General features: G+C 46.8%; 6 non-coding genes across 6 annotated transcripts; all 6 read left to right on the forward strand.

Annotated features, from left to right (window-relative positions):
* Positions 1–3,849: 3,849 nt before the first annotated feature.
* On the forward strand, positions 3,850–3,926 carry TRNAT-UGU (transfer RNA threonine (anticodon UGU)). Its single transcript has one exon. It is a non-coding gene; the product is annotated as a tRNA-Thr (tRNA).
* A 79-nt stretch (positions 3,927–4,005) lies between these two features.
* Positions 4,006–4,077, forward strand: TRNAT-UGU (transfer RNA threonine (anticodon UGU)). Its single transcript has one exon. It is a non-coding gene; the product is annotated as a tRNA-Thr (tRNA).
* Positions 4,078–11,553: 7,476 nt separating this feature from the next.
* Positions 11,554–11,625, forward strand: TRNAT-UGU (transfer RNA threonine (anticodon UGU)). The gene has a single exon. It is a non-coding gene; the product is annotated as a tRNA-Thr (tRNA).
* An 84-nt stretch (positions 11,626–11,709) lies between these two features.
* On the forward strand, positions 11,710–11,781 carry TRNAT-UGU (transfer RNA threonine (anticodon UGU)). Its single transcript has one exon. It is a non-coding gene; the product is annotated as a tRNA-Thr (tRNA).
* Positions 11,782–11,865: 84 nt separating this feature from the next.
* Positions 11,866–11,937, forward strand: TRNAT-UGU (transfer RNA threonine (anticodon UGU)). Its single transcript has one exon. It is a non-coding gene; the product is annotated as a tRNA-Thr (tRNA).
* Positions 11,938–17,177: 5,240 nt separating this feature from the next.
* On the forward strand, positions 17,178–17,252 carry TRNAT-UGU (transfer RNA threonine (anticodon UGU)). The gene has a single exon. It is a non-coding gene; the product is annotated as a tRNA-Thr (tRNA).
* Positions 17,253–18,484: the final 1,232 nt, after the last annotated feature.

Genomic DNA, 18,484 nt, shown 5'->3' on the forward strand with positions numbered 1-18,484 from the left:
AAGAGACCGCGCGACGATGCAGGCAGCGAAATGGGCAAGCCCAGTGCAAGTAGCGGAGAAGAACCGCCCACCAAGACAGTCGTGAAGACCGGCCTTCAATCGGGCAGACGACCCAGCTTCAAACCGAAACCCAGCCTCCCTCCTGACCGGAAAACAGAGGGAAATAAGCCCTCGTAACAACGAGGGTCAATGCGTAGAGCAGCGATTCCACCACTAACGAACACCGAGCACCTACCATGGCATCAAGTCCCCTAGCAACAGAGCCACAGCGGCATCGACCCGAGAACTGCTGGCTGGATGCGACGTTGCCCGTCGCCGGAAAGAATCGACCGAGTGGCAACATAAAAGATCGAGGTAAACTCCATGCGGTCCACCTGTTTCAGATTAACCATGACACTTAACCTTAAGAAGCCCCTTCGTCTAGGCACTTTAAACGTTCGCGGTTTGGCGAGCAGGAGACGCCAGTACCAATTAAGCCGGCTTTTTCAAGAAAATGATTTAGATATTGTCGCCGTGCAAGAGACAAAGGTGGAAGGCCAGGAACAGACGGACCGCATGGTGCAACCATTTAGAGCAATGTATAACGTCTGCGTGTGTCATGCGGTTGGAACTTCTGGAGGATGCGCACTCTTTATTCGTAACAGTGCTGGTATCGTAGAGGAACAAGTTATTATATGTGGAACTGGCCGATTTGTCATACTTGATTGTTCTTTTTCTGGCTTTAGGTGCCGCATTTTGTGCGTGTATGCTCCAAATGATGAATGTGCACGTAGAATTTTTTTTCCACAGCTAGAAGAATACCTGAAGTGCGAGCGATACCTTATATTGATGGGGGATTTCAACTGTGTGTGCAGAGCACAAGACCGAGCTAATCAAATGAAACGAAGGGATACGAGCGCACAGTTTTTAAACATACTTGTGAATGATTATGAATTAGAAGATGTCGGTATTCTGTTATCGACAGGCAAAGCTTCCGTTTATACGCACTATCAAGGGGAAAGTCATGCGCGATTAGACCGAGCTTATATTGCAATGCAGCTCGTGCCATTGTGTCAAAGTTACGAGATTAAACATGTATCCTTTTCTGATCATAGTCTAGTGACGTTTGATTTAGGGCAAAAACGAAAAGAAACGAAATTTAATTGGGATCTTTGGAAGTTTAATACCAAACTGCTAGATGATGAAAGCTTTATCAGAGATATAAGTGAAATGATTAATTCCTCTATGACAGCGCAAACTAATCACTGTATTGAAACATGGGAAACTCTCAAAACTGATGTTAAGAGAAAAGCGATAGAAAAAGCTACTGCGCTGCGCCGCAGGGGATAACAAGAAGAAAAAGAATTAACAAGCGAACTAGAATTGCTCATGTCTACAGAATGTCAGAACGCTGGATCTTGCATGAAGCAGATAAAGGAAACAAAAAGTAAGCTCGAACTTATCGACCAAGAACGATACAAGGGAGCCATGGTACGAGCGCGAGCGGAACGATTGTGGAATGGGGAAACGCCTACTAAACGGGCGCTAAGTGACGAGAAGAGATATGCGACAAATAATGAAATACAAGCAATAATATATCAAAACGAGGAAACTTCCGAACCCACAATGATAGAGCGAGCATTCGTAGATTATTATCGTGAACTGCTTGGGAACAAGAAAAAAATAATAGAAGGGTTTGAGCGAGATTTTCTTCATCTTATGCCACGTCTAGAAGATGACATTAAAGCAAGCCTGGAATTTCCCATCACATTGCGAGAAATTGAAGACGCTATAGATGGATTTGGTGCAGGAAAGGCTCCCGGGCCTGATGGTTTAGGTGCGCCCTTTTACAAGGCCTTCAAATGTCAGCTCAGCCAATTATTGCATAATGTCGTCAAGGAAATGTATGCAACACAGCGAATGCCGCCATCGTTCCGAACGGCTCATACAGTGCTAATCCCTAAGTGCGAGGATCCGGTTAAACTGATGTCAGTAAAGTCTTATCGACCAATAAGCCTCACGAACTGTGATTACAAAATATTCACGAAAGTGTTAGCAAAGAGACTTCAAAGTGTTGTAACGCGACTAGTGGGACCGCATCAAACATGTGGAATCAAGGGCAGGACAATTTCCACCAATACACATGTGGCTCGCTGTGTTCTTGAGTGCTGTGATGCTCTCTCATGTCGGGTTGCAGTGTTGCAACTAGATTTGGAGAAAGCGTTTGACAATGTGTCACATGAAGTACTGTTTTCAATATTAGAATATGTTAATGTCGGCGGACTGATATTAGAAGGAGTAAAAATGGCCTACTCAGAGTGCAGCACACGCATCATTATAAACAAGAAGTTAAGTGAACCAATCCAGCTTCTCTCCAGTGTGAGGCAGGGATGTGCGATTTCCTCATTACTTTTTGATATTTACTTGGAACCTTTCTGCTTGAGTTTAATTAATAGTCAAAGTGTACGCGGTTTTATGCTTGAAACGGCGGAAGTCAAGGTCCTCGCATACACTGATGACATTGCTGTCTTTTGCAAAGATGCCGAAAGTATCAAAGAGGTGGTTAGGTTGACTGGCGAGTTTTGCAAGGAATCTGGCTGCAAGATCAATTGGGAGAAGACCGTAGGTTTCTGGCATGGAGAGTGGAGCGAGAAGCCTGAATTATTTGCTGGCATCCAATGGACAGCAATACCAACAACGTACTTAGGTGTCCCATTACAATGTTATGAAGACACCGAACTGTATTGGAACGAGGAAACAGAACGCTTGAAAGAGAAGACGCAGGGATGGCAAGGTCGAAATTTGTCCATGTTTGCCCGTGCAACTACTTGCAATCTATTCTTAGTTGCCAAGTTATGGTATGTTATGCAAGTATTGTTTATGTCGCGTACTAACTTACAAAAAATTAATATAGTCTTTGCAGTGTTTATTTGGGGAGGAAATTGGGAACGAACGAGTCGAACTAACCTGTTTTTGTCCGTCAGAAAAGGTGGTCTTGGTCTGTCGCACCTGTTTATCAGACAGATTGTGTCGCGTTTTATATTTTTAAGAGATCAGTGTGACCCATTTCTGCGTACAATTATGCAAGTTTGTTTACACAATGCACTACCTGAATTCATCGTCTCTACAAATAAGACTGCGATGCACCGTATGAAAGGTTATTGGCGCGAGGTTGTTGTAGCCTTTCGCATGCTTAAAGTAAGGTTCTCCATAGAATACTTGAGTACAGTAAAAAAGAAAAAGCTCTACAAGGATTTGCTGGATGTTATGTTACCTCTGCCAGTGTACAGAAGCATATACACTGGAGGCTGTGGACAAGACGTCTTAAAACGGGTTAAAGGAATGCCGATACGACCGCATGTAAAATCCTTTTTCTTTAAGCTCCATACAAACACTCTACCTGTAAAAACGTGGCTACAAGATAAAGGAATGGTTGTACCGTGGACAGTCAACTGCACACTGTGCCAAAAACCAGAGACAATAGAACCTGTATTTATTGAATGCTGGGATCCCATATTTCACTGGGACATCCTTCAGCGAACTATCAAAAAGGACTTACCTATTACACCACATGGAATCCGATACTTACCAGTTGAGAATCACGGCGACATTCCCTACGACATGATAATGATACTCAGCCTCCATAGTATATGGAAAACCCGAATGTCGGTAAGACATGCCGACACTAACGCTCGGCCTGTAAAGGAAAATTTTATTGAACATGTAGCGTATTTGCGAGAGCTGTACCGAGCCCAGCCAGAAACACCTGATTGGGTTACACTGTTTGATGAGTTGATCAATTTCAAAAGTTTTTGAGATCCTTCTGTTGTTTCTGTATGATGTAAACAGGCAATAAAGAAAAAAAAAAGCGCCGCCATAGCTCAGTGGTAGAGGACTGGTCTTGTAAACCAGGGGTCGTGAGTTCAATCCTCACTGGTGGGAGTGCACACTTTTTCTATTCACATATTTTACCTGCGTGTAATGCAAACGTTACATAGCTGAACCGTTTGTGCTCCACTTCACGGCGCCGCCATAGCTCAGTGGTAGAGCACTGGTCTTGTAAACCAGGGGTCGTGAGTTCAATCCTCACTGGTGGCAGTGCACACTTTTTCTATTCACCCATTTTATCTGCGTGTGATGCAAACGTTACATAGCTGAACCGTTTGGGCTCCACTTCACGGCGCCGCCATAGCTCAGTCAATTCTACTTCCGGCTACCGTTCGGTACAGACGTCGAATGTCGCGCTCCGTAGGGGCGGTGTTTGCGGCTATGCCAAGCCGCGGAAACAGGATGCCTGCGCCCGTTGAACCGGAATATCATGTTGTTTTGCCGCCACTGCCTACAGGTTCGTATGTTTTAAACACAGTTTTTCTTCACGGCGACGTGAAAGCGAGACCATTTCGTGTCGAAGATTTTCGCGACACGCTGGCTCACCTGAAATTGCTCCCCGAGGTGGTCGCCTTGGGGGCATTCCAAATGAACCACGTCTGGGCGGTGACGTTCGAGAGTGCAGAGGCGACAAAGAAGATGCTGAAGTATACGGAAGTTCAAGTCAAGGAACGACGATGTTTGGTTGTGGATCCACACAGCCGGGATGTCCTGGTTAAACTCCACTGGTTGCTGCACAATGTGCACGACGAAGACGTACACGCGGCGTTTGCTCCGTATGGGAAGGTCACCGACGTCAAGAAAGAGCAATGGCGTGTACCAGGCATCATGGACAAGGGATCGTCTATGCGTACGGTGACCCTCAAGCTGAAGCCAGGCGTGACACTTGACGATCTACCACATCAGCTACGAGGAGCAGGCATAATGGAGCTTGTGGTCGTGCCAGGTCGTGCTCCACTGTGTCTTCGGTGCAACCGTACGGGGCACATCAGGCGCGAGTGCCGCGTGCCACGTTGCTCTGTGTGTCGACGCTTCGGCCACGAAGAAATTCAGTGCGTGCGCACGTGTGCAAATGTTGCGGGGCCACCGAGAAGTGTGGAAGTCGTCAACGAGCACCTCATGGAAGAAGTCGACGCAGAGGAAAGTGCCAGCGCGTCGAGACCGTCTCTGTCGCCATTTTCAAAGAAAGACCCAGCCACAAATTCTACGAAACGAGATGTAGAGCAGGTTGCGAGTGAAGCCATACCGACATCTGGCAAGCCTACATCAGCTAAGGACGCTGAAACAAGTAATGACGCAAGTACAAGCAAGAAACCCTCCGTAGAAACGAGTGAGGACGATTCAAGCGTAATGGACACTACGGAAACCAGCAAAGCAGCGGCAGCGGCCAAAAGAACACACGAAGAAAGTGCCGGCGAAGAGCAGAAGGCGTGCACTCAAAGTGCGAACGAACCACCTGTGAAGACAGCAACTGGCCGGAGGCCAAGCTTTAGACCAACGCCAACCATACCACCGGACAGAAAGGCGGCGGCGACACAGCGGACTTAACAGGTCGTACGTTCGCGTGTTTTTGCCCGTAGCGGGGGGGGGGGGGGGGATTGTCGGGAAGGAGGTGGTGGAAAATGCTGCTACTTCTGAGCTGCCGATGGAAGACCAGTCAACAGTGCTGGCTGAACGCAGACTCGCCACGGTAATGTGGGTGACCCTTCATGACTGACGAGAGCTGTAAATTTATAGGGGTCTATCAGCCTTGATCTCTTTCCCGTAGAAATGGCGATACGCATTGAAACACCCTTAGGCGTAGGCACTATTAACGTGCGGGGACTTACGGCAAAGAAGCAGTACCAGCTTAATCGCCTGTTCATCGAAAATAATCTGGATATTATTGCTGTACAAGAGGCAAAGATTGAAACTAAGGAAGGGACCGAATGCCTAGTCCAAACGTTCATGTCTAGATATTATGTGTGCGTTTCTCATGCGTTGGTAGAGCAGGGGGCTGTGTGCTCTTTCTTAGCAATAATATTGGTATAAATGTGGAAAATGTATTTAGTGATGATACCGGGCGTATTATAATGTGCGATATTATGTTTTGCAATCTGAAATTCCGTGTTATGTGTGTTTACGCGCCGAATAGAACAGCCGAGCGCAGGGCTTTTTTTTGAAAGCGTGGAATGTCACTTGAAATGTGAGAGAACCACGGTCATGATGGGAGACTTCAACTGCGTCTGCAAAGTGGAAGACAGAGCCCGTAATCTGTCTGGTCTTGAAGGCAGTGCGCTTCTCCCGGCAGCACTCGTTGAAGGACATAATTTAGAGGATATAGCCGACGTTTTAGCCAATAATGATACACCTCGGTTCACTCATTTTCAAGGGGACAGCCATGCCGGACTGGATCGTGTCATTGTTTCTGGGGAAGCGTTGCCATTGTGCAGTGATTATGAAGTCAAACATGTTTACTTTAGCAGCCACAGTTTGGTCCGTTTTTCGCTTGGTCCAAAGAAGCCATCAAGTTTCAACTGGGGTCTTTGGAAATTCAATAAAAATTGCTGCAGGAAAAAATATTTATTGAAAAAATTCAAGATAACATTCAAGAGCTGTTATCGGGTGATCACAGTGACTGCACGGAAAGGTGGGAGTGTTTTAAGCAAGCACCAAAGTTAACAGCCATAGAAAGGTCCAGCGTTTTGCACCACCAAGAAAAAAAGAAAAGAAATAGAATTACAAAGGGAGCTCAATTTTTATTTAAGCATGGAAAGCATCCGTCCTAGATGTTTCGCTAAAGAAATAAAGCGAACGAAAGCACAGTTGGAACTTGTCGATAAGGAAAAATATCGGGGCGCAATTATTCGCGCACGCGCAGAACATCTATGGTGCGGAGAACAACCTACAAAGCGCTCGTTTTCAGATGAAAAAAGTTATGCCACCCGAAAGGAGATAAATGCGATAACATACCGAAATAAAATAGTACGTAATAAGAAAACCATCCAACTTGCCATTGCAGAATATTACAGCGAACTCTTAGGACATGAAACGCAATGCGAACAGGGATTCGAAAAATAATTCTTACACCTTTTGCCAAGTCTAGATGATGAAATGCGAAATAGATTAGAAATGCCAATAAGCATCAAGGAAATAGAGCAGGCTATAAATGATCTGAGCCCTGGGAAAACGCCAGGACCTGATGGACTGAGTGGATCATTCTATAAAGCTTTCAAAACAGATATGGCTGCAGCTCTTTATAACGTTATCACAGAAGCCTATGAAAATCGGGTACTGCCACCGTCGTTTCGCGAGAGTCATATTGTCCTGATACCCAAAACAACCGATCCCCCATCACTCCTATCCGTGCGAGCCTACAGACCAATCAGCTTAACAAACTCAGACTATAAGATATACACTAAAGTTTTGGGCAGAAGGCTACAGAGTATATTAACACGATCGATAGGGCCACATCAAACATGTGGCATTATGGGTAGGTCAATAACTACAAACGTACACGTAGCAAGAACAGTACTTGAGCATTCTGACGACTTTTCTGGTAGGGTGGCCATGCTACGATTGGACCTAGAAAAAGCGTTCGATAGAGTGACACACACAATTCTGTTCAATGTTTTGGAGCACGTGAATGGATCAGAATGTGGTTCAGAAGGGATCAGAATGTGGTATGCAGACGTTTCCACAAAGGTAATCGTTAATAGAACACTCTCTCCCAGCATTGCTGTCACGTCTTCCGTAAGACAGGGATGTGGTTTATCGCCTCTACTGTTTGCCCTATATCTCGAGCCACTGTGTCTAAAGATAATAAAAGAGAGCCATGTCCGGGGTTTTAGCGTGGGTTACAGTGAGGTAAAATTGCTAGCATACGCGGATGACGTCGCTGTCTTTTGTGATGACAAGCAAAGTGTAAGCAATACTGTTAATGTTGTGACAAAGTATTGTAAAATGAGAGGGAGTGTATACCGGGTGTCCCAGCTAACTTGAACCAAGGGTTTAAAAATGAAATATTGGAGTCAGGAGAGTGAAACTAACTGCATATTGGTGATAGGCATTTGGCGCACCACGGGAAATTTTTTGTATCGCAATTACTTAACTAGTAATTAAGATAATTTTTTTAAATTTTTTAATATTGACTTTAGACACTAAATGTGATTCGCAAAGTTGGAGAGCACTTTCAGAAACCCGCATTCCATTATTCGCCATAAAGAAAACCTTACGTGTACCTCTTTTTCCGAGCTCGAAAGAAAGCCCGCGAAATACAAAAAAAATCACGTGACGAGCACATTTGCGCGTCGCGATCGTGCTGCTCTCAACCGTGCTTTCAGTGAACGAAATCAGCTCCGGCCTTTATTCGACGGCCCCGTTGCAGCGGCAGGCCGATATCTTGGCGGGGGTTTTTCGTCCGCGTCAGCTAGTTGGCACCCGGCGACGACGACTTAGTCCCAATCTGATAAGATACTGAGATGGCGAGTCTGCTTTGTCACTCAGAAGCAAAAGAGAAATACAGGGAATAATGTTTCGCCGCGAGGTGTTGGCGGCTGTGTGTTGCAGTTTCCTAATGAGGATTTTGAAAGCTGGAAGCAGCGGTGAAGCACAGTTTGTCGTGTGCTCTTCTTATGCCACTCTCATGCGAGACTGAATCTTTGGTGTAGTGATTACTAGCACTGCAGACATGCCGTTTACAAATGAAGAGAAAGCAGACATGGTTCTGGCTCTAGGTGCATGTCATGGGAACAGAAGGCGCGCTGCAGACCTTATGCAACAATGGCACCCAGGCAGGCGGCCAAGTTCAGTAACGATCCTGCGTGCCTTCGAGACGCTGCGACGGATGGGCAGTTTTACGTCCACACGACACAGAGCACCTGTTTTTGACGAGGACTTCGAGACGCATATTTTATCGCTGTTCGCTCTGGAACCCCAAGCAAGCGTGCGCAGCGTGAGCGAGGATACCGGAGTCTCCAGGTCATCAGTTTGGCGAATACTGCGCAAACACCGCCTGCATCCGTACCACGTACAGCTTCATCAAAATCTGTTGCCACGGGACTTCCAAAACAGGACTGATTTTGCTAATTGGATTCTGATAAAGATGCAGGACGACCCGGATTTTTTGAACAAAGTGATATGGAGTGACGAAGCTAGTTTTTCGCGCAATTCACAGGTGAACCTGCACAATGCTCATTACTGGAGCGATTCAAATCCCTACTGGGTTTTACAGACGCAGCACCAGTACCAGTGGTCATTTAGTGTTTGGTGTGGACTTTTCGACGGTAGTTTGATCGGGCCTGTGTTTTTCGACCAGACGCTGACAGCAGATCGCTACACCAATGATATCCTCAGAGGACCCGTTGACGACTTCCTTTCGGATCTACCGCTCGCCAGGGCCACAAATGTGTGGTTTCAACACGATGGCGCCCCCGCGCACAGCAGCGCCAAGGCTCGGACCTGGCTCGACGCAGCGTTCCCGCAGAAATGGATAGGACGACTAGGTCCCGTGAACTGGCCAGCCAGGTCTCCTGATATGACACCTCTGGACTACTTTTTGTGGGGTCATATCAAGGACAAGGTGTACAGCACACCAACTTCCACACCGCAAGACCTTAAAGACAAAATAACGGAAGTCTGTTTAAACATGCCTGAGGCTGTCATACGAAATGCAACGGCTGATTTGGTTACAAGATGCCATAGCTGTATCGTCGCACAAGGTGACCTATTCGAGCACTTTTTATAATTGGTAAGAAACCGAAATGAAATGGAGTCAGGACAACCGCATGCCACGGCTGTCATCGCCGCACAGCCAAGCCATAAACCGCCACTTTTATTTTCTTTGCAACTGGCAAATAAAACTCCTCTCATTTGAAAACTTCGAGCTTGGCAGTCTTTATCGCGACTGCAAAGCGCAGCGCACTCGCTGCAATTTACACCGTCACGCGCGAACTGGCTGACACGGCCGAAGAAACCACCACCAAGATATCGGCCTGCCTCTGAAACGGGGCCGCCGAATGAATACCGGAGCTGATTTCGTTCACTGAAAGCACGGTTGAGAGCAGCACGATCGCGGCGCGCGAATGCGCTCGTCACGTGGTTTTTTTTGTATTTCGCGGGCTTTCTTTCGAGCTCGAAAAAAGAGGTACACGTAAGGTTTTCTTTATGGCGAATAATGGAATGGGGGTTTCTGAAAGTGCTCTCCAACTTTGCGAATCACACTTAGTGTCTAAAGTCAATATTAAAAATTTTAAAAAAATTATTTTAATTACTAGTTAAGTAATTGCAATACAAAAAATTTCCTGTGGTGCGCCAAATGCCTGTCACCAATATGCAGGTAGTTTCACTCTCCTGACCCCAATATTTCATTTTTAAACCCTTGGTTCAAGTTAGCTGGGACACCCGGTATAATTGGGGCAAGTCGATTGGGATATGGTATGGACAATGGGAGGACACAGCTTCACTTTTTGCAAAAAAACAGTGGACGAATATGCCTACCAAGTACCTTGGGGTACCTCTGCAACATAACCAGGACACCAAAGATTATTGGCTAGGAGAGGTCGAAGAAATTAAGGCGAAAACGGCAAAGCTGGGTGGGAGAGAACTATCAATGTTCACAAGAGCAACAGTGTGTAATGTGTTTTTAGTGGCCAAAATTTGGTATGTTTTACAAGCATTGTGCGCATCAAGAGTCAGCATACAAAGAATACACCTGCAGTTGGCCATTTTCATTTCAGGTTCCGTATGGGAGCGCTCTAGGCGCACTAATTTGTTCAGAACTGTGTAAAGTGGGTTCATGTCTTTTTAAGACAAGTCGTGTCGAGATTTTTGTTCCCACGTGATCAGAAAGATACATTTTTGTGCACAGTCCTTCAAAGACGTTTGAGCAACGCGTTGCCTCAAATCGTTGTGCCCTCCGATTACAGCACAGGACCTAGGCTCAGAGGCTTCCTGCGAGAAGTCGTATTGGCCTTTGACTTCCTACATACGCGCTTTTCGTTGAATTACCTTGCATCTGTTAAACGGAAAAGACTGTACAAAGATTTACTTGATGTATCATTGCCAGTGCCTGTCTGTCGTTCAGTGTACCACGTTGAATCCAGACTAAGAAATGTGCTCAAGCGAGTGAAGCGGATGCCGATACGGTCATCCGCAAAAACCTTTTTCTTCCAATTACACAGTGGAACGCTCCCAGTGAAGCCATGACTAAGAGAAAGGGGAATCTTTGTGCCGTGGTCTGTAAACTGCTCAAGATGCAGGCAACCAGAGAAGTTTGAGCATATCTTTCTTGATTGTTCAGATGCAATGTTCCTGTGGGACATCCTACAAAGAACGTTGAAAAAGGAATTACCGATAACACCGTATGGCATCCGCTTCTTGCCAACTGAAAACGCAGATATGCCATGTGACATGTTTATGGCAATATGCTTACATAGCCTGTGGAAAATAAGAATGAATGAGCGTCATGAGAGGCTTGTTATTCATCCTGCGAGAGAGCATTTTATTGAAAGCGTGCTATATCTGCGTGAAGCTTATAAAACGAGAGCAGAACCACCCGAATGGATGCATATATTGGATGAACTAGTGGTGATCAAGTGTTTTTAAACTATTCGCAAGGGCCCAAGACGGTCTTTGCTTTTACCATTATAAAGTGTATGTGTTTATGTCGTATGTGTACGTCGAAGACCGGCAATAAAGAAAAAAAAAGCCGCCATAGCTCAGTGGTACAGCACTGGTCTTGTAAACCAAGGGTCATGAGTTCAATCCTCACTGGTGGCAGTGCACACTTTTTCTATTCACATATTTTATCTGCGTGTAATGCAAACGTTACATAGCTGAACCGTTTGTGCTCCACTTCACGGCGCCGCCATAGCTCAGTGGTAGAGCACTGGTCTTGTAAACCAGGGGTCGTGAGTTCAATTCTCACTGGTGTCAGTGCACACTTTTTCTATTCACATATGTTATCTGCGTGTAATGCAACCGTTACATAGCGGAACCGTTTGTGCTCCACGTCACGGCGCCACCATAGCTCAGTGGTAGAGCACTGGTCTTGTAAACCGGGGGTCGTGAGTTCAATCCTCACTGGTGGCAGTGCAGACTTTTTCGATTCACATACTTTATCTGCGTGTAATGCATACGTTACATAGCTGAACCGTTTGTGCTCCACTTCACGGCGCCGCCATAGCTCAGTGATTCCAGTTCAGGCCACGGTAGTGTACGGACGTGGCTGTAATGAGCTCCGTCGGAGCGGCATCAGCGGCCCAGCAGGGCCGCGGTTCTAGGTTGTTTGTGTCAACGAGGATCCTGATTATCAGGTGCTACTGCCTCAATTACCAACAGGGCGACTAGTTACGAATACTTTACTTTTGCATGTGATATGCGTGCAAGGCCATACCGGGCGGAAAACTTCCGTGACATGTTGTAGAGCATGAAGTCGCTGTCTGACGTTGTCGCCCTAGGGGCGTATCGAATGAGTCATGTGTCGGCCGTGACTTTCAAAAGTAGTGACGGAGTGAAAGAACTGCTGCGGGCAAAGGACTTGAAGGTGAAGGACAGACCATGCGTTGTCATCGACCCTGGAAATCAAGCAATGCACTTCAAGCTACACTGGATGTTACACAACGTACCGGACAAGGACATTCGTGAAGCCCTGGCGCCTTACGGCCGAGTCACGGATGTGGCAAGGGAGCGGTGGCGGGTGCACGGCCTTCAGGATAAAGGTTCGTCAACGCGCCTGGTCACCCTGATGCCGAGGAAGGGCTTGGGGGCGGACGACGTTCCTCATCTGTTACGGGTAGCCCGTGAGGAAGCTCACGTGGTGATTGCTGGAAGAGCACCGCTCTGCCTTCGTTGCGGCAACACAAGGCATATCCGGCGCGACTGCCGCGTTCCGCGCTGCGCGCGTTGTCGTCGTCATGGCCATGACAAGTCGCAGTGCGTGAGGACATACGCAAACGTGACGGGGCCGACGGCTGCGGATGAAAGCGCTGAACTTCTCATGGATGAAGTGGATGCCGAGGAAGCCTCTGCGGGAGCGCCAACGAGGCGAAGGTCACAGCGACACAACCACCGAAACCGCAAGCGCAAACGACTGCCGGAGCGGTGGGTGTGCCAGGAACGCCTACGCGACCTGTGAGCAAGGGCTCGGCCGTCGACGTTCATAAGCAAAACATCGCGCCCAAAGAAACGCCTGCCATCTCGACTATGGAATCAGCTGACAACGAAGCGATGGACGTTACCAATGCTATTGTGGCGGTCGGTAAGCGAACACACGAAGAAACAACAAGCGACGGCGGGAAAACTGGAAAACCGAACAGCGAGGAACCGCCGCCAAAGTCGGTGGTAACGCGCCGGCCGTCATTACGGCCGACGCCGAATATCCCGCCGGACAAAAGACCGACGGCGCCGACGCCAAAGAAGCCGTAGGGACTTGTGCCTGCAAAGGCACTCAGACGCAAGCTTGCGAGAGCCCAACGCTACCGAAGTGTCGGGGAAATCAGCTGCTGCTCAAGCAAGGGATTTTGTGGACTACACTTCAATGTGTCGCGAAACAGCTGCTCTGTCCGTTAGCACTTGTAGACGTAACCATAAGTATACCTAGATGTGCTACGTGTGATTATATACGTTTTTCTTTTATGCCTACCTTTCCCGCTTATTAACAATGGATTTGAAGAGGGGAATACAAGTTGCTACTACGGGTTGCTTCTACGAATACGAGTTGTACGCGGCCTCGCTTCAAGACGGAGCCAGTACCAGCTCAGCCGACTATACGTTTAAAATGAACTAGATATTATAGCTATACAAGAGACGAAAGTTGAAAGCGAGGAGCAAACAAACAAAATGGTAACACCTTTCAGAACATATTATAACATATGCACATGTCACGCTGTCGGCACGTCTGGTGAATGCGCTCTCTTGGTTCGAAGGGGTATTGGTATAAATGACGATATGGTTACTGTGAGCGAAAGTGGGCGTTTTATTGTTCTTGATTTTTCTTTTAATGGATCACAATGGACGATTATATCTGTTTATGCGCCAAAAGATATCAATGAAAGATGTCGTTTTTTCTCAAATCTAGCAGAGTACCTTCGCTGTGACAAGTACATCATCTTTCTTGGTGACTTTAATTGTGTGTGTCATGCAGAAGATCGTGCTAAACGTAAATTCCCCCAGGACAAGAGAGCAGTGATATTGAACACCTTAGTAAATGACTACAACCTAGAAGACGTTGGTCGCCTTTTGGCCAGTACTTTGCAGCCGCAATTTACACACTATCAACGAGATAGCCAAGCACGACTTGACAGAGCTTACATCTCGTTAGATATTGTGCCTTTATGCGATAACTATGTCGTGAAGCCGGTGTCCTTTAACGATCACAGTATAGTGTGGTTTGCACTCGGTGCCAAGCCAAAAAAGCCGCGGTTCGATTGGGCACTTTGAAAATTTAACTAAATACACCTAAGTGATGACAAATGTAAAACCGATGTAAAGCACGAAATTAAAGACATGTTGAGTAATGAGAGTTTGGGCAGAAGTATGGGAAGACTTTAAGGTTCGCATGAAAATGGTTGCAATTGAAGTAGGAACTGTTAGAAGACACAATGAAAAAATGAAAGAAAATGAGCTCCAGAAGGAACTAAATTTTCTTATTTTTATGTACAGTGCGGAACCTGGAAAATTTCGTGATGAAATCAGAACAGTTAAAAGCGCGATGGAAGCTATTGACACGGAAAAATATAGAGCAGCAGTTATTCGGGCACGGACGGAAAGACTGTGGGTTGACGGAACGCCGAACAAACGCGCCATTGCCGATAAGAAGAGGTACGCAAGGAAAAATGAAATAAGACGGATTAATTATCGGGATGAGGTTACTTGCGACTCGAATATGATTGAACAGGCCTTTACCGAACACTACCGCAAGTTGTTCGGCGTTCCAATCCACGTGGGAGCTGAATTTGAAGCAAGTTTCGTGAATTTTATGCCGCGCGTTGATGACGACGTAAAAGCCAGTCTCGAGGAAGCGATAAGCGTCCGAGAAATAGAACACGCGATCAAAGAACTTCCTGCAGGCAAATCACCGGGTCCCGATGGCTTAGAAGCCGCCTTTTGTAAGGCATTTGCACCTGGGCTTGCTCAAGTGTTGGAGCATGTATACTCTGAGGCACATAAATATAAGCGACTGCCACCTTCTTTCAGAAGTGCACACATGGTTTTAATACCGAAAACAGATGACCACAAGGCGCTTTTATCGGTTGGGGCATACAGGCCAATTAGCCTTACAAATACCGATTATAACATACCCATGAAGGTATTGGCAAAGATACTTCAAACAGTCAATACAAATCTTGTCGATCCGCATCAAACTTGCGGCATAAAAGGCCGCACTGTTACTACAAACAGCCACATAGCGCGAAGCGTTCTAGAGTGTTGCGACGTTTTCGCTAGACGCGTTGCTTTGTTGCAACTCGACCTGGCGAAAGCCTTCGACCGTGTGTCCCACGATGCTCTTCTTCTTGTTTTGGAATATGTTAACGTAGGGAAAGTAATCTGAGATGGCGTCAAAATGGCCTACGACCAATGCACGACACAGATTATAATTAATAAGTCCCTCAGTGAGAAGCTGTCACTAAGATCTTCCCTTAGACAATGGTGTCCACTAAGTCCATTGCTTTTTGCATTGTACCTCGAGCCTTTCTGTTTAGCAGTGATACGCAATGACAACATCCGAGGATTTCGGCTACAGCTTTCTGAAGTCAAGGTACTGGCATACGCTGATGACATCGCAGTCGTCTGCGAGGATCGTGATAGCGTTCTTGAAGCTGTACGTCTTGTAAAGGAGTACTGTGAACAATCTGGATCTCAGATCATTTGGCAAAAGAGCATCGGTATGTGGCATGGTCATTGGGACATTATACCAGCTCACTTTGCAAACATCCGATGGTCAACAACGCCAACTACGCACTTGGGTGTGCCGCTCGAGCACTATAATTATAGCGCACAGTACTGGTCCGATGAAGCTGATAGAATGAGTGAAAAATCAAAGGGTTGGCTAGGCCGAGATTTGTCAATGTTTCGACGCGCTTCTGTGTGCAATCTCTTTTTAGTAGCGAAAGTATGGTATATTATGCAAGTGTTATGAATGTGTCGTTCAAGTGTGCAAAAAATGCATCGTGTTTTTGCCGTATTCGTATGGGCTTCTAGTTGGAGAAGATAAGCAGAACCAATTTGTTTCGTTCAGCTCGAAGTGGTGGCCTAGGCCTGTTGCATTTGTTTATCAGACAAATTGTGTCGCGTTTTCTTTTTTTTCGGGATCAGAGAAACAATTTTCTACGCACAGTAATTCAAGTCCGTTTGGGAAAAGCACTGCCGCAATATGCTGTAACGACCAGTGATGTGAAGGGAGGAAGTATTAGGAGATATCTGCGCGAAGTGGTTGATTCACTTCGTATGTTGCGTGGGCGGTTTTCGATGGAATATCTGTGCTCTGTGACAAGAAAAACACTGTATAAAGACTTAGTTGACATAATGCTGCCAATACCATTGTACAGGTCTGTAAACTGAAGAGGCCAAGGAGATGACGTCCTGAAACGGGTGAAAAAAAGTGCCAGCTAGACCCTCTCAAAAAACGTTTTTCTTTAAGCTACACACAAACACGCTACCCGTAAAATCATGGTTAGACGAAAAAGGAGTATATGTGCCATGGACAGTAAACTGCTTAATTTGTAAAAAGCCAGAGACCATTGAACACGTTTTCATCGATTGCTGGGATCCAATATTTCATTGGGATGTCTTACAACGTACACTTAAAAAGGAACTACCGATTACACCTCTTGGTAATCGATATTTGCCAACCGATAACGAAGGAGGAGTTCCGTACGATATGCTTATGCTCCTTGGCCTCCACAGTCTGTGGAAAACGCGAATGGCAGTGCGACACTCGGATGTCGATACCCGTCCGGCGAGAATAAACTTCATCGAAAGTGTCGCGTATATTCGGCAAATATATCGTGCCCAGAGTGAGCCTCCCGAGTGGGTGGCTGTTCTTCATGAACTGATCAAGCTGAAGCGATTTTAATATATAATGTTAGTCAAAGTGTGGTTGACATTTCTTAGCATTTGAATGTGTTCTTGGTTTGTGCTGCAAACAGGCAATAAAAAAAAAGACAAAAAAAAAGCCGCCTTAGCTCAGTGGTAGAGCACTGGTCTTGTAAACCACGGGTCACGAGTTCAATCCTCACTGGTGGCAGTGCACACTTTTTTCTATTCACATATTTTATCTGCGTGTAATGCAAACGTTACATAGCTGAACCATTTGTGCTCCACTTCACGGCGCCGCCATAGCTCAGTGGTAGAGCACTGGTCTTGTAAACCAGGCGTCGTCGTGAGTTCAATCCTCATTGGCGGCAGTGCACACTTTTTCTATTCACATATTTTATCTGCTTGTAATGCAAACGTTACATACCTGAACCGTTTGTGCTCCACGTCACGGCGCCGCCATAGCTCAGATTCCACTTCTGACCACCGCAGTGAACGGACGCGGAACGCCTTGCTCCGCAGGGACGGTTACAGCGACCCTCGGCCGTGGCACCAGGTGTACGGATAAGCCTTACCTGGATTATCAAGTTGTTTTGCCTCATCTGCATTCAGATACATCAGTTTTGTACACAGTATTTTTGCATGCGGACGTTAAAACCAGGCCGTATCGGGTCGAGCACTTTCGATATGCGCTCGCGCGTCTTGCACTGCTGCCGGAAGTGGTGGCCCTTGGCGCCTTCCGAATGAATCATGTATGGGGGTGACTTTCCGTGATGAAGCTACGAAGAAAAAGATGCTTGCGGCAGAAACATTCAACGTGAAAGACCAGCCCTGCGTCGTTTATGACCCCTGCAACCAAGGCATGAGACTGAAGCTTTATTGGCTGTTGCATTTCGTGCACGACGACGAAGTTCGAGCAGCGTTAACCCCTTACGGAAAGGTTACAGATATCACCCGAGAAAAGTGGCGAGTACAGGGATGTAATGATAAAGGGTCCACCACCCGTTTGGTGACACTCTTGCCAAAGCCTGCAATTACAGTTGAAGACTTGCCTCATCAGGTGCGCGTCGCGGAAAACTTAGCGCTCGTGCATGTACCATGAAGGCCCCCGTTATGCCTCCGGTGCAATGGAACTGGACATATCAGGCGCGAGTGTCGCATACCACGCTCTGCACTCTGCCGACGATTCGGCCACGAAGAACAAGACTGCGTGCGATCCTATGCAGCGGTAACAAGCCCAGTTAAAGGCGACGAGATGGCTGAACACATAAATGGACCATGCTGATGCCGATGCAGCATCCCGAGCAACGACCGAAGAACCGGCGGCAGACAGCACACCCTCTGAGGCGTCTTCACTTCAGGAAAACTCCACTGGGCCCGGCGGCAGCCAATCTGGCGAGGCAAAGAGCGTGCTGGTTGGGGAGCCGACTAACGACCAAAACGTCAATGAGAGAAAGGACGTGATTTTAGTAAACGCGTCAGTGGCGACCGCGAAAGGCGAGACCGAAGGCATTGAGGATGTTGAAATGACAGCAGCCGCTAAAGCAGCTGCAAAGAGGCCTCTTGAGCCAATGACGAATCTCAAGGTTCACTCGAAGCAGCG

This window comes from Dermacentor andersoni, chromosome 7 (assembly GCF_023375885.2).
Source record: "Dermacentor andersoni chromosome 7, qqDerAnde1_hic_scaffold, whole genome shotgun sequence".
Lineage (NCBI taxonomy): Eukaryota > Metazoa > Arthropoda > Arachnida > Ixodida > Ixodidae > Dermacentor > Dermacentor andersoni.